Raw genomic sequence first — 11,293 nt, forward strand, 5'->3', positions numbered from 1 at the left:
ACCAAATAAAGGGTGTTGGGAGGATCCTCCCAGGATGGGAGAAGCATGGTGAAAGTAGACTATAGACCGAACATGATTGCCACTCAATTTCCCTTTTGCAAATCACAGCACCCCAAAGGAGAGAGAGAATAAAAGGGAATGCCCTGTCACAGAGGCGGGGTGGGATTGGGGGAATGGGGGGTGGGAGGGATACTGGGATTAGTGGTGGTGGAAAATGGGCACTGGTGAAGGTATGGGTACTTGATCATTGTATAACTGAAACCCAAGCACAAAAATTTGTAAGTCTACAACTGTACCTCATGGTGTTTCACTAATAAAAATTTTTAAAAAATAAAGAAATTAGTGTTTTTCTGTTTGGGGGGGGATAGATTCCAAGACCCACTGACATTTTGAACACTCCTTGGAGCAGCTAGAACAAGATAGCTCTGGGATAATCACTGCTTTTTTATCAGGAGTTCCCAGGGGTCTTCCTACTTCTTGGGGGCAGAGGCTGTGAGAATGGTGATTGACAGGCAGCCTTCACCCAGGACCTGGGGAGTTGACAAGTGGAGGAATAGCCAAAGTCAAAAAGACAGTTGTAATTTTAAAGAAACGTGGGGTCGCCCAAGAAATGGCTCAGCAACCTCCAACACCTGCCTTGCAAGCATCAGGCTGAGAGTCCAAACCCCAGTGCTGCCCCATGTGTCGTGGAGCCTAGCAACCCAGCTGTCTAAGCCTGGCGGCTGTGCTCTCTGTGATCCCCAGTCGCACAGCAGCCAGGTGTGGGTAAGCACCACAACTAGAGTGGTACCTCCCCTCGCTGAGCCCAGTTAAAAAGACAGGCCAGTAGCTGTTAGAAGTGTGTGGGAACCATAGCGCCCCCTGGTGAGCACCATGACTAAGGCATGCAGCCACCAGCAAGCACCAAGGCAAACGTGTGTGTGTGTGTGTGTGTGCGTGTGTGCGCGCGCGTGTATGACCCCCATCATCATCTCATCAGCAAAAACAACAATGAAGGAAAATAGGAGTGAAGAGATTCAAAAGGAATGAAAGCAAAGCTCTCCTTGCTCGAAGATCCTGGAGCCCAGTGACTGTCCCTTCCACTTCAGCACCCGTCCGTGTGTCAGACCCAGCTCCCTGGAAGTCCCCAAGAGCCCCTATGGGGCCCAGTGCTGAACTCCCCGACTCTCTGCACACATATGTGATTCCTCGGCTGTTTCCTTGTTCGAGCCCTTTCAGCTGGAACCAGGTGACCCAGGCGATGGCTCCAGAAACATCCCAGATTCATTTTGCCTTCAAGTTTGATCGTGGCGCACTCAGAAACCTATGACCATGCCACATCCTTCGCCGACGTTGAGTGATGCCACTCCAGTGGAAGACACTAGATTCAAACACCAGGCAAAGTGCACTTTTGGGACTCCAGTGAGATGCCTGCGTCCCTCCATCCCTGCACGCAGCCTCCCCTTCCTTCCCCAGACCCAGACTCCAGGCAAGGTCCCCGCCAAAGGTCTCAAGAAGCCTGAGTATTGGCCCTGAGTCTCCCTGCCGGTCTCCAGGGCCCGGCTCACCCTTCCTGCATCCCGTTTTCTGCTTTTATCCTTCTACTGCTTGAGCAAACTTTCCACAAGGCAAGTACAGGACACGAGAGCTAGCGCAGAGGTAAAGGCACTTACCTTGTACATGAAGGATCTCAGTTTGACCTCTGGCATCGCACGGCATATGGTCACCGAGCACCGCCAGGGGTCACTCATGAAGGCAGAGCCAGGAAAATCCCCTTAAGCACCACCAGGTATGGCCCAAAACACAAACCAACAACAACAAATCAGTGTGATCCTGTCAGCTCTGTGCTTGAGCGGGAACTGAATTTGGGCAACACACAGTGAGGGCACTTGCAGGAACTGGGAGAGCAAATTTGCCCCCCTGCATCCAGTCCCCTGGATCTGCTCCAACCTCTTGCCCCCTCCGCCCCGGTCATGCAGAGCCACGAATGCCTTCCCTTCCCTAGTGCAATGCGTGAGTGCATGCATGCATGTCTGCTTCTTTCTAAAATCATTTTCCCTCCCATGTCAAGTGGACCCCTCATTCACTGAGGCAGACAGAGACAGCCCTCAGACATTCTGGATTCTGGGGGCCAGAGCTACCGGGTAGCCGGTGAGGCATTTGCTCCATCCCCGATACCCCGTAAGGATCACCAAGCCCCACCAGGAATGCTCTTGAGTACAGAGCCAGGAGTAAGCCTTAGCGCCATCAGGTGTGACCAAAAAGCAAACATACAGAAATATGGTATATTCTCCATGACGGCAGGTCCTTGGAAGAAGCGGCGAGCACAGCTAAGGCAGCTTTCCAGCTGAGGATCTGTGACCTGCAGAGAAACCCTCACTACAGCAGCACCCCAGATTCGACAGTTCCCCGACCCCACGGTCACGGTCACGGTCCTCCCGTTATCCATTGATTTGCTCGAGCGGGCCCAGTAACGTCTCCATTGGAGACTTTGTTGTTACTGTGTCTGGCATCTCGAATACGTCACGGGGAGCTTGCCAGGCTCTGCCGTGCGGGCGAGATACTCTCGGTAGCTTGCCAGGCTCTCAGAGAGGGGCGGAGGAATCGAACCCAGCTCTGCCGGGCTGGCTGCGCACAAGGCAAACGCCCTAGCCCCCCCAACCCCACACGGTTCCACAATTTGGGTCACGTGGCATGAACGCCTGAACTCCAAGTTGTGCCAGAGGGAAGGATTTGGTGGGACGTGGAGGAGATTCTGAGAAAGAGTCTGTTCCCCCCATTTGAAACATGGATTTAAACACCGCGATTTACAAAGTTGTTCACAATACAGGCATTTCAGGTGTTTAACGTTTCCAACACCGATCCCGCCACCAGTGTCCCTTTTCTCTACCAATGTCTCAGGTCGCTCACCCACACACAGCCTCAGCCTGCGCCCTCAGCAGGCACAAAAAAAAAGTCACTGTTGGGGCTGGAGCGATAGTACAGCGGGTAGGGCATTTGTCTTGCACGTAGCTGACTCGGGTTCGATTTCCAGTATTCCATATGGTCCCCCGAGCAGCACCAGGAGTAATTCCCGAGTACAGAGCCAGGAGTAACCCCTGAGCACCTCCAGGTGTGACCCAAAAAGAAACAAATCAAAAAGTCACTGTTGCTGGTTGCAACTTGTATACAGTGTTGCTCACGTGACCCCCTCAGGGTTTGCTGAGCTGTCTGCTTGCTACACTCCTGTTTTCCCTCACTGAGCTCACTGGGCTTCTTCTACACAACTGTCCCATCGAATTTTCTGTGTTCCTGCAGGGCTGTCAGGGCTGTGAACTTTGTTATTGTCACGCTGCACGCTCCGGCAACTGCGGCGCCAGGATGACCCAGCAGCGTCCAGGTTCAGGGTCGCCAGGCGTGCATCTCTCCGAGATGGGTCGCGCACGGGGCTGGGAAGTTTAAATGCGAGTTGAAGCGGAGGGGAGGGGAGCACTGCGCCCTCCCACGGGGCCCATCCCGAGTCGGTGCCGTGACCTGGCCTGGAGACCAGGCGTGCCAGGTGCCAGGGGCAGAGCAGCGCTGGTGGCTTTTCTCCTCTGAGAGCCATCTCGAGTCTGAAGCTCCAGCCCACCCACTGTGCGACTTTCAGACCGCAGCTCTGGAGACCTGCACTGCCCCGCTGTGAAGAGGGCAGAGGGCAGCTCAAGGAGCTCCTGTCCTCGCTCCCCCGGCCTCCAGCCCTCTTTGAAAGTCTGTAATACAGGGCTAGAGCGATAGCACAGCAGGGAGGGTATTTGCATGCGGCCGACCCGGGTTCGATTCCCAGCATCCCCTATGGTCCCCTGAGCATCCAGGAGTGATTCCTGAGTGCAGAGCCAGGAGTAACCCCTGTGCGTCGTCAGGTGTGACCCAGAAAGAAAGAAAGAAAGAAAGAAAGAAAGAAAGAAAGAAAGAAAGAATAAGAAAGTCTGTAATACACGCCAGGAGAGACTCAAGGGCCAGACACGGGCTTTGCATGCAGAAGCTCTGGGTTTAATCCCCAGCACCATCCATTTCCCTGAGCACTGCTGGGGAGTGACCCCTGAGCACTGCTGGGTGTGGCATCAAATAAAAAGACAATAAACATGGAATCAGAGCCATCATAGTACAGCACCATGCATGCAGCTGACCCAGGCTCGATTCCTGGAACCCAATATGGTCCACGGCCAGGAATGACTCCTGAGTTTAGAGCCAGGAGTAATTCTTGAGTGCAGAATCAGGAATAAGCCCTAAGCATAACACCAGGTGTGACACAGAAACAAAAAAACAAAAACAGAAAAAGAAAGAAAAAGTTACTTTTTTATCAGTGAACTCAATGAGATTCCAGACAGAGGAGCCTGTGAAGAAGAATATTCTGGAAAGAGAGCTCACCTCCTGTTGTCTCAGGAAGTGGGATTGGTAGACAGGTGCATGATTTGCACTAGGCCTATTTTTTTTTTGTTCAAAAAGGAAAGAGCATTATGATTTTTTAAATCCAAAATCAAAGGAAGGCTCGTTTCCTCCACCTACGCCTACTCAAGAATTCTTGAAAGACATTTCCAAGAATTTTCAAAAGGGCCCTTGGGTCTCACCACCACTCCCTTTCGGGATCCTCCTTCTGGTGGCCCCATCATCGCTGGGACTCTTCGGAGGCAGGGCTGAGCCTCAAGGGGGGTAGAACAGGTGCCTCGCATGTGGGAGACCCTGGGTTTGATCCCAGCATCTGCGTGAGCGGTCCCTGAGCACCAAGCCAGGAGTATCCTCCAAGCATCACCAGGTGTAGCCCCGGAAGAAAAACACAGACAAGAGTGCGTGGTCTTCTAGAACATCCCTTGATGACCTTGGATACATGCCAACGTGTGCTGAGAAACCACAGTTCTTCTGAACTCCTGCCTCCTTTCCTCCATCCCTCTTTCCTTCTCTCTAAAAGTAGGAGAAGCAGCTCTACAAGTTTGAACACTGATGCGTGTCTGTAGCAGCTCGACCAGACCCCTCATTTAGACTCCGGGCCTCCTCAGAGCAGCTTGTAAATGTGGCGAGACTGCCATCTGGTGGTTGAGATCAGTAATGACCCTTCGGGGAAGAGACGTCACCAGGAGTAGCCCCCAACTAGCCCTGCCATTAGGGGGCTCAGGCCCTCAGGGCATCTCTGCCGGACAGACCCCTCCGGTCAGTGTGATCATTAGAACTGAGAAACTCTGATGTGAGGAAGGCAGGAAATCAAGGCCAAGAAAGGATGGTGTGAACCAGATGTGTTAAACCAGGTGTGCTAAATATGACCACACACGCTCTTAACCTTCTCCAGTGACCGGTTGTAACTAGTGGACATTCAGCATTATTGTTTGTACAATTTATTTTTCAGACTTGCGGGACATGCCAGAGATTCCAAAGTTTTTTTTTAAATTTTTATTAGTGAAACACCATGAGGTACAGTTGTAGACTTACAAATTTTTGTGCTTGGGTTTCAGTTGTACAATGATCGAGTACCCATCCCTCCACCAGTGCCCATTCTCCACCACCACTAATCCCAGTATCGCTCCTACCCCCATCCCCCCATCCCACCCTGCCTCTGTGGCAGGGCATTCCCTTTTGTTCTCTCTTTCCTTTTGGGTGTTGTGGTTTGCAAAAGAGGCATTGAGTGGCAATCATGTTCCGTCTATAGTCTACTTTCAGCATGCATCTCCCCTCCTGGGAGGATCCTCCAGACACCCTTTATTTGGTGTTCCCTTCTCTATCTGAAATGCCCTTTTCCCTAGAATGCCCGCCTGACCTCTAAGCTATGGAGTAATCCTCCTGGTGCTGATCTCAGCTATTCTTGGGTATTAATCTCCTATTTTGTTACTCTATGTCCCCCAGATGAATGCAATCTTTCTATGTCTATCCCTCTCTTTCTGACTCATTTCGCTTAGCATGATACTTCCATGTAGTACCACTTGTTTGTAAATAGAGATTCCAAACCTTAGGGAAAGGTGTTCTGCAAAGTACAAGGATAAAGAACCAACTCTGCCACCTGCTGGCAGCAAGATAGTAATGCTGACGGGACCTGCGCCTCTATCCATTGAGACCATGATTATCACATGTAAGACCCACATGTCTGTGCATGAAGCTTCTCCTGAGTAGGGGTGATGGCCATCAGAGACTGAAATCTCAGGTCCACTCCACCTGAAACCTGGAGCAACACAGTGGCAGGATCAAACGGGCCGACTGCTTCTTCTTCTGTGCACCAAAGTCGATTTCTGATCGATTTCTAAGCCCAGACTAAAGTCTGAGCTTGATCTGATTCTGAGTGATACAGGATAACATGTATTGGGAACTCACATGTGGAAACCGTGTCTGTCAACCCAGAAACAGCAGGGGGGGAAGGAAGAAAAATAATCAGAGTCGCTGCTGAGCACCTTTACAGGAGCAAGCAAGGTGACCTTAAAGTGACCTCGGGAATATAAGTTCAAGGTTTCCCAAAGACTGGATGACGTTCCAAAGGCTCCAACAGATAGACAACTGAAAAGACTCAGGTAATCTTGTATTAGTTCGATGGCGGTCACAAAAGCAGCATGCACAGGCAACACGAGCTGAGTGATGTCCACAGTCTTACCTGGTGGTCAGACAGGACGAGGGTGCTTGTCTTGCAAGTAGCCAATCTGGGTTCAGTCCCTGGCACCCTGCATGATTCTCTGAGACCGTCAGGTGTCATCCCTGTGTACAGAGCTAGAAATAAGCCCCGAGTACTACTAGGAGTGATCTCAAACCCTCCCCCAACAAAAAACAAATTACGCATGGTCTACAGAGCTACACACCCAGCAGGACAGTTGATTCTTAGCCAGCGGGTCAAATAAATAGCTCAACGGGCTGAGTTCAGGTATTGCATGTGAGAGGCCCAGGTTCGATTCCCGAAACTGCTCTGTGGCACTATATGGTCTCCAAGCGCCTCCGGGAGCAGCTTGGAGTAGTCCCTGAACTCTTCCAGCCATGGCCCAAATCCCCGTCTTCTCCTCCCTCCCCCCAAAAAATAGGATAGATAACAACCAGGAAAGGATCTTGCTGTTAGAAGCTATGCAGACTGTTTCACGATAACCAATGTCAAAGCAAATGAACCAGAATTGTAACCAAGGGGTTATTGGGCTTAGGAAGAAAGGGTCTGTTTCCAGGGCAGTGCTGAAACAGGCTGTTGAGAAACACTGGTTAGCCCCACTGCGAGATCTTCAAAGAGGAAACGCTCAGGTCCCTCTAAGCTCTGTAATGTCATGACTTAATCCTTGGTTCTAAACAAAGGCACATGAATGCAGCGTAGGGTATTAGCCAGGAAAATGCTGTCCTGAATTGGTCATCAGTAAACATGACCTTGATTAAGAATATTGTTTCCAAAGAATAACCATGCCTGGGGCGGGGGGGATGGCCCAGTGAGAAGGGCCTGGGGTCGGACCCCTGGCATTGCACCACTGAGGGCAACCCTGGTAACTCCCAGGACCACTGGAAAGGCCCCTCTCCAAGTCATCAAAAACCAAAAGAATTTTTGTTTTGAGTAGGGGCCACACCCAGCAGTGCCAAGGAATTACTGCTCGGGATGCCAGGGATCAAACTCAGGTAGGTTATGTGCAAGGTTAAGTGCCCTACCATTGGACTATTACTCTGGCATCCTTGAAATAATTTTTTTTTTGCTTTTTGGGTCACACCCAGCGATGCTCAGAGTTTACTCCTGGCTCATGCACTCAGGAATTGCTCCTGGCGGTGTTCGGGGGACCATATGGGATGCTGGGAATCGAACCTGTGTCAGCCATGTTGGCTGCGTGCAAGGCAAACGCCCTACCCGCTGTGTTATCACTCCAGCCCCATTGAAAGAATTAAAAAAAAAAAAAAGGATAGTTTCCACCATTTGGTCACTGAATGACCAGTTAACTAACCTCTAAACCGATTCTTTCCTAGGTTTGCATGATAATCAATTGGAATAGCACTTGTGAGCTGAGCTGTGGATCACAATAGCTGATGTTATTTCTACAGGGGGTGGAGTGAAAATTAAATGGAAATTAGCCCTCCCAGCAAGTCCTGGCCCCAAGTAAGTCCTGGATTTTAATGAAAAGATACTCACTCGTTGCAAATGAAATATTGAAAACCATACGGTTTCTTTGTCTTCGGGCAGTGGAGAATTTTAAGGGGGACGTTTACCACAAATTCTGTATCTTTAGGCAAAGCACTGAAACCTCTGATCGGTTTTTCCTCCGCAAAATGAGAGTGGCTATAGATTAGATGGTCACTAATGTCCATTCCAAGTAGAAGGAGATTCTAGAGAATTCCAGGCCTTCATGGGCACCACTCATTCCTAATCACCACTTGCAAGTGTGAGGCACTGGAGTATAACCCCAGCACCAAAAACAAATAACCATTTACTGAGAGCATACTTTAAAAAAGAAATTCGAGTTCTGGGACTGGAGCGATAGCACAGAGGATAGGGTGTTTGCCTTGCATGCGACCGACCCAGGTTCGATTCCCAGCATCCCATATGGTCCCCTGAGCACTGCCAGGAGCGATTCCTGAGCGCAGAGCCAGGAGGAACCCCTGTGCAACGCCAGGTGTGATCAAAAAAGGAAAAAAAAAAACAAGAAATTGAAGTTCAGGGCTGTAGTGATAATACAGCAGATAGGGCTATTGCCTTGCATGTGGCCGATACAGATTTAATCCCCAGCATTTCATATGGTCCTCTGAGCCCCACCAGGAGTGATTCATCAGTATAGAGTGAGGAGTAAGTCCTGAGTACTGACAGGTGTGGATTCAAAGGTGGATTCAAAGGTGATCCAGCACAAAAACATGTGCAGTGTGAATGAACAGGGTGACGGGCGGGGGGCAGCTTCCCTCGCCGCAGTAGTTATGGACACAGAAGTCTGACTTTCATGCCCCTTGGCGCATCCTGAAACCTCGCTTTTTCTTTTCTTCCTTCTCACCTTTGAATCCCATCAAGCACACTCTCAGGGAGTGGACCAGAGCAGCCTGCCCCTGCCGTCAGCATCTGAAAGCACAGGAATCAGGGGGCCCTCTGGAAGGGACCCTGCCTGGTTCTGAGCCGCTTGTTTGCTTGAACTGTTTTGTTGTTGAACTGTTTTGTTGTTGTTGTTCTTTTTGGGTCACACCTGGTGATGCACAGGGGTTACTCCTGGCTCTGCACCCAGGGGACCATATGGGATGCTGGGAATCGAACCCGGGTCGGCCGCGTGCAAGGCAAACACCCAACCCACTGTGCTATCTCTCCAGCCCCTTGCTCGAACCATTTTTATCTGCCTTTGGCCACCAGCGAGGCACACAGTCCCCAACATCAAGGGCGCAGGGCTCAGGCCCAGCTTAAGACAAAGTCTGGGGGGCGGAGCGATAGTATAGTGGGTAGGGCGTTTGCCTTACACGCGGCCAACCCGGGTTCAATTTCCAGGATTCTATATGGTCCCCTGAGCACCACCAGGAGCAACCCCTGAGCATCGCCGGGTGTGACCCCAAAAGCCCACACACACACAAAAGACAAAGCCTGGTCCCTGGTGATTGCTGGGTGTAGTAGGTACCAGCCTGAGATTCCTGGCAAGGGGGCACTCCTGGGAAGGAACAGTCCATGAGCTGGAGAGGGAGGGCAGCCACACAGGCTTCCTGCAGTGGGTCAGTGGCAATGGTGGTGGTAGTAGTAGTAACAGCAGCAGCAGCAGCAGTAGTAGTTACAATAGTAGTAACAGTAGTAGTAACAAAATTAATAGTATAAGTGTAATAGTGACAATAGTACTAAGAGTAGTGGTAACAGCATTAATAATACTAAGAATGGTAGTAGTAGTCTTAGTAATAGTCACAGTAGCAACAATAGTGGTAGTAACAGTAGTAGTAGTAGTCGTAGTAGGAACAGTTGTAGTAGGAACAGTAGTATTAACTGTGATAGTAACAGCCATAACAGCAACAACAACAACAGTAGTAGTAGTAGTAGTAGTAGTAGTAGTAAAAGTAGTAGGAACAGTTGTAGTAGGAACAGTGGTAGTAACAGTGGTTGTAACAGTCACGATAGCAACAATAGTAGTAGTAACAGTAGTAGCATTAGTAGCAGTAGCAACTAAGCTGGGATAAAATCGAGGTCTCGCTACTTCTTTCTGCAAAGGGAACTTCCAAAGGGCTGTTTAGGGGAATATTTTTGTTATGTTTTGTTTGCTTTGGGGCCACACCCAGAGATGCTCAGGGGTTACTCCTGGCTCTGCACCCAGGAATTACTCCCGGTGGGGCTCAAGGGACAATATGGGGTGCCGGAGATCAAACCTAGGTTCGTCACTCGGAAGGCAGATGCCCTACCTGCTGTACTTTTTAAAAAATATATCCTTCTAGAACCTTCCCAACTGAGATCTGGAGGCTTCCAGAGCTTTCCCCGGCCAGGGGAAGTATCCCACTTGCAACCATGAATACACATGGGATGGAGGACGGGGCCTGGGACAGAGCCTGTCAATCCCAGTCCCCTGCCCACATTACTGAGAGAGGCTCCAAGACTCGCCTACTAGTTACAGATCAGGAGCTTAACTGGCAGCTCAGAGGCTCCAAGAATCGAAGGCCGAAGAGCACATGGTTACAAGCAGCCCTGAGCAAGCAACATGGGCTGCTCACCCCCAGGCTGAGTGGAACCAGAGGGAGTGTCCTACTTGTTTTAGGAAACACAGGAAGAAATCTTTCCCTCCATCCCCCTGCCTCCCACAGCATCTCTCCAAAACATCAGAAACTCCAGCTGTTGGGGTTGGAGCGATGCCTTGCACACGGCTGACCCGGGTTCAATCCCTGGCATCCCATATGGTCCCCCAAGCACCACCAGGGGCAATTCCTGAATGCCCCTGTGCATTGCCAGGTGTGACCAAACAAAAAACAAAAAACAAAAAGGAAAAGAAAAGAAAGTTCAACTATTCATTAACCCTGGCTGGTCAGTTATCCCATAAAGGACTCCACAGCATGGAGGCTGGAATTGCCTCCTGTCACTCATTCAAAACTTCCTTCTGGGCTAAGAGGAGCAGAATGTGGGACACCTGGGGGTGGGGGATCGGGCAGCACCCCAACCCTGGGGTCCACTGTCCCTGAACATCTCTGGTAGCTGTGGAACTCTGCCCTTTGGGCTTGCGGACCCTCCATGACCACTGAAAAGCTGCAAACAGGCTCAGTGGAAGTGGGCATTGACCTCGGCAGAGAAACTAGTGACTGGTGGAGGGAGGTGACCTGGGAGGGCTTATCATTGATCCCCAGTGAATTTCCCACGCTGATTGTGCCAGCACGGAGAAAGGTTGGCGGGGGGAGGTTGACAGCCGGTAGTTGGAGACCCCGGCCCAGG

Source organism: Sorex fumeus, unplaced genomic scaffold, assembly GCF_029834395.1.
Source record: "Sorex fumeus unplaced genomic scaffold, SorFum_2.1 ptg000091l, whole genome shotgun sequence".
Lineage (NCBI taxonomy): Eukaryota > Metazoa > Chordata > Mammalia > Eulipotyphla > Soricidae > Sorex > Sorex fumeus.